We start from the raw sequence: 5,895 nt of genomic DNA, 5'->3' as shown, positions 1-5,895 counted from the left end.
AAGAACCAGCATCAGAGACAGTTCCTGGATACCTGAAGAACCAGCCACAGAGACAGTTCCTGGATACCTGAAGAAAAAGCCACACAGACAGTTCCTGGATACCTGAAGAACCAGCATCAGAGACAGTTCCTGGATACCTGAAGAACCAGCCACAGAGACAGTTCCTGGATACCTGAAGAACCAGCCACACAGACAGTTCCTGGATACCTGAAGAACCAGCCACACAGACAGTTCCTGGACACCTGAAGAACCAGCCACAGAGACATTTCCTGGACACCTGAAGAACCAGCATCAGAGACAGTTCCTGGATACCTGAAGAACCAGCCACACAGACAGTTCCTGGACACCTGAAGAACCAGCCACAGAGACAGTTCCTGGATACCTGAAGAACCAGCCACACAGACAGTTCCTGGATACCTGAAGAACCAGCCACACAGACAGTTCCCTGGATACCTGAAGAACCAGCATCAGAGACAGTTCCTGGATACCTGAAGAACCAGCCACACAGACAGTTCCTGGATACCTGAAGAACCAGCCACAGAGACAGTTCCTGGATACCTGAAGAACCAGCCACACAGACAGTTCCTGGATACCTGAAGAACCAGCCACAGAGACAGTTCCTGGATACCTGAAGAACCAGCTACACAGACAGTTCCTGGATACCTGAAGAACCAGCGACACCGACAGTTCCTGGATACCTGAAGAACCAGCCACACAGACAGTTCCTGGATACCTGAAGAACCAGCATCAGAGACAGTTCCTGGATACCTGAAGAACCAGCATCAGAGACAGTTCCTGGATACCTGAAGAACCAGCCACACAGACAGTTCCCTGGATACCTGAAGAACCAGCCACACAGATGGTTCCTGGATACCTGAAGAACCAGCGACACCGACAGTTCCTGGATACCTGAAGAACCAGCCACACAGACAGTTCCCTGGATACCTGAAGAACCAGCCACACAGACAGTTCCCTGGATACCTGAAGAACCAGCATCAGAGACAGTTCCTGGATACCTGAAGAACCAGCCACACAGACAGTTCCTGGACACCTGAAGAACCAGCCACAGAGACAGTTCCTGGATACCTGAAGAACCAGCCACACAGACAGTTCCTGGATACCTGAAGAACCAGCCACACAGACAGTTCCCTGGATACCTGAAGAACCAGCATCAGAGACAGTTCCTGGATACCTGAAGAACCAGCCACACAGACAGTTCCTGGATACCTGAAGAACCAGCCACACAGACAGTTCCTGGATACCTGAAGAACCAGCCACACAGACAGTTCCCTGGATACCTGAAGAACCAGCATCAGAGACAGTTCCTGGATACCTGAAGAACCAGCCACACAGACAGTTCCTGGACACCTGAAGAACCAGCCACAGAGACAGTTCCTGGATACCTGAAGAACCAGCCACACAGACAGTTCCTGGATACCTGAAGAACCAGCCACACAGACAGTTCCCTGGATACCTGAAGAACCAGCATCAGAGACAGTTCCTGGATACCTGAAGAACCAGCCACACAGACAGTTCCTGGATACCAGAAGAACCAGCCACACAGACAGTTCCTGGATACCTGAAGAACCAGCCACACAGACAGTTCCTGGATACCTGAAGAACCAGCATCAGAGACAGTTCCTGGATACCTGAAGAACCAGCCACACAGACAGTTCCTGGACACCTGAAGAACCAGCCACAAAGACAGTTCCCTGTATACCTGAAGAACCAGCCACACAGACAGTTCCCTGTATACCTGAAGAACCAGCCACACAGACAGTTCCTGGACACCTGAAGAACCAGCCACACAGACAGTTCCTGGATACCTGAAGAACCAGCCACACAGACAGTTCCTGGATACCTGAAGAACCAGCCACACAGACAGTTCCCTGGATACCTGAAGAACCAGCATCAGAGACAGTTCCTGGATACCTGAAGAACCAGCCACACAGACAGTTCCCTGGATACCTGAAGAACCAGCCACACAGACAGTTCCCTGGATACCTGAAGAACCAGCCACACAGATGGTTCCTGGATACCTGAAGAATCAGCGACACCGACAGCTCCTGGATACCTGAAGAACCAGCCACACAGACAGTTCCCTGGATACCTGAAGAACCAGCCACTCAGACAGTTCCTGGATACCTGAAGAACCAGCCACACAGACAGTTCCCTGGATACCTGAAGAACCAGCATCAGAGACAGTTCCTGGATACCTGAAGAACCAGCCACACAGACAGTTCCTGGACACCTGAAGAACCAGCCACAGAGACAGTTCCTGGATACCTGAAGAACCAGCCACACAGACAGTTCCTGGATACCTGAAGAACCAGCCACACAGACAGTTCCCTGGATACCTGAAGAACCAGCATCAGAGACAGTTCCTGGATACCTGAAGAACCAGCCACACAGACAGTTCCTGGATACCTGAAGAACCAGCCAGAGAGACAGTTCCTGGATACCTGAAGAACCAGCCACACAGACAGTTCCTGGATACCTGAAGAACCAGCCACAGAGACAGTTCCTGGATACCTGAAGAACCAGCTACACAGACAGTTCCTGGATACCTGAAGAACCAGCGACACCGACAGTTCCTGGATACCTGAAGAACCAGCCACACAGATGGTTCCTGGATACCTGAAGAACCAGCCACACAGACAGTTCCTGGATACCTGAAGAACCAGCCACACAGACAGTTCCCTGGATACCTGAAGAACCAGCCACACAGACAGTTCCTGGATACCTGAAGAACCAGCCACACAGACAGTTCCCTGGATACCTGAAGAACCAGCATCAGAGACAGTTCCTGGATACCTGAAGAACCAGCCACACAGACAGTTCCTGGACACCTGAAGAACCAGCCACAGAGACAGTTCCTGGATACCTGAAGAACCAGCCACACAGACAGTTCCTGGATACCTGAAGAACCAGCCACACAGACAGTTCCCTGGATACCTTAAGAACCAGCCACACAGACAGTTCCCTGGATACCTGAAGAACCAGCCACACAGACAGTTCCTGGATACCTGAAGAACCAGCCGCAGAGACAGTTCCTGGATACCTGAAGAACCAGCCACACAGACAGTTCCTGGATACCTGAAGAACCAGCCACAGAGACAGTTCCTGGATACCTGAAGAACCAGCTACACAGACAGTTCCTGGATACCTGAAGAACCAGCGACACCGACAGTTCCTGGATACCTGAAGAACCAGCCACACAGACAGTTCCCTGGATACCTGAAGAACCAGCATCAGAGACAGTTCCTGGATACCTGAAGAACCAGCCACACAGACAGTTCCCTGGATACCTGAAGAACCAGCCACACAGATGGTTCCTGGATACCTGAAGAACCAGCGACACCGACAGTTCCTGGATACCTGAAGAACCAGCCACACAGACAGTTCCCTGGATAACTGAAGAACCAGCCACACAGACAGTTCCTGGGTACCTGAAGAACCAGCCACACAGACAGTTCCCTGGATACCTGAAGAACCAGCATCAGAGACAGTTCCTGGATACCTGAAGAACCAGCCACACAGGCAGTTCCTGGACACCTGAAGAACCAGCCACAGAGACAGTTCCTGGATACCTGAAGAACCAGCCACACAGACAGTTCCTGGATACCTGAAGAACCAGCCACACAGACAGTTCCCTGGATACCTGAAGAACCAGCATCAGAGACAGTTCCTGGATACCTGAAGAACCAGCCACACAGACAGTTCCTGGATACCTGAAGAACCAGCCAGAGAGACAGTTCCTGGATACCTGAAGAACCAGCCACACAGACAGTTCCTGGATACCTGAAGAACCAGCCACAGAGACAGTTCCTGGATACCTGAAGAACCAGCTACACAGACAGTTCCTGGATACCTGAAGAACCAGCGACACCGACAGTTCCTGGATACCTGAAGAACCAGCCACACAGATGGTTCCTGGATACCTGAAGAACCAGCCACACAGACAGTTCCTGGATACCTGAAGAACCAGCCACACAGACAGTTCCCTGGATACCTGAAGAACCAGCCACACAGACAGTTCCTGGATACCTGAAGAACCAGCCACACAGACAGTTCCCTGGATACCTGAAGAACCAGCATCAGAGACAGTTCCTGGATACCTGAAGAACCAGCCACACAGACAGTTCCTGGACACCTGAAGAACCAGCCACAGAGACAGTTCCTGGATACCTGAAGAACCAGCCACACAGACAGTTCCTGGATACCTGAAGAACCAGCCACACAGACAGTTCCCTGGATACCTTAAGAACCAGCCACACAGACAGTTCCCTGGATACCTGAAGAACCAGCCACACAGACAGTTCCTGGATACCTGAAGAACCAGCCGCAGAGACAGTTCCTGGATACCTGAAGAACCAGCCACACAGACAGTTCCTGGATACCTGAAGAACCAGCCACAGAGACAGTTCCTGGATACCTGAAGAACCAGCTACACAGACAGTTCCTGGATACCTGAAGAACCAGCGACACCGACAGTTCCTGGATACCTGAAGAACCAGCCACACAGACAGTTCCCTGGATACCTGAAGAACCAGCATCAGAGACAGTTCCTGGATACCTGAAGAACCAGCCACACAGACAGTTCCCTGGATACCTGAAGAACCAGCCACACAGATGGTTCCTGGATACCTGAAGAACCAGCGACACCGACAGTTCCTGGATACCTGAAGAACCAGCCACACAGACAGTTCCCTGGATAACTGAAGAACCAGCCACACAGACAGTTCCTGGGTACCTGAAGAACCAGCCACACAGACAGTTCCCTGGATACCTGAAGAACCAGCATCAGAGACAGTTCCTGGATACCTGAAGAACCAGCCACACAGGCAGTTCCTGGACACCTGAAGAACCAGCCACAGAGACAGTTCCTGGATACCTGAAGAACCAGCCACACAGACAGTTCGTGGATACCTGAAGAACCAGCCACACAGACAGTTCCCTGGATACCTGAAGAACCAGCATCAGAGACAGTTCCTGGATACCTGAAGAACCAGCCACACAGACAGTTCCTGGATACCTGAAGAACCAGCCACACAGACAGTTCCTGGATACCTGAAGAACCAGCCACACAGACAGTTCCCTGGATACCTGAAGAACCAGCATCAGAGACAGTTCCTGGATACCTGAAGAACCAGCCACACAGACAGTTCCTGGACACCTGAAGAACCAGCCACAGAGACAGTTCCTGGATACCTGAAGAACCAGCCACACAGACAGTTCCTGGATACCTGAAGAACCAGCCACACAGACAGTTCCCTGGATACCTGAAGAACCAGCATCAGAGACAGTTCCTGGATACCTGAAGAACCAGCCACACAGACAGTTCCTGGATACCTGAAGAACCAGCCACACAGACAGTTCCTGGATACCTGAAGAACCAGCCACACAGACAGTTCCTGGATACCTGAAGAACCAGCATCAGAGACAGTTCCTGGATACCTGAAGAACCAGCCACACAGACAGTTCCTGGACACCTGAAGAACCAGCCATAAAGACAGTTCCCTGTATACCTGAAGAACCAGCCACACAGACAGTTCCCTGTATACCTGAAGAACCAGCCACACAGACAGTTCCTGGACACCTGAAGAACCAGCCACACAGACAGTTCCTGGATACCTGAAGAACCAGCCACACAGACAGTTCCTGGATACCTGAAGAACCAGCCACACAGACAGTTCCCTGGATACCTGAAGAACCAGCATCAGAGACAGTTCCTGGATACCTGAAGAACCAGCCACACAGACAGTTCCCTGGATACCTGAAGAACCAGCCACACAGATGGTTCCTGGATACCTGAAGAATCAGCGACACCGACAGCTCCTGGATACCTGAAGAACCAGCCACACAGACAGTTCCCTGGATACCTGAAGAACCAGC

Source organism: Blennius ocellaris, assembly GCF_963422515.1.
Source record: "Blennius ocellaris genome assembly, chromosome: 23".
NCBI classification, from domain to species: domain Eukaryota; kingdom Metazoa; phylum Chordata; class Actinopteri; order Blenniiformes; family Blenniidae; genus Blennius; species Blennius ocellaris.
The sequence above is the reverse complement of the archived record's forward strand: the minus strand, read 5'-3'. Positions refer to the sequence as shown.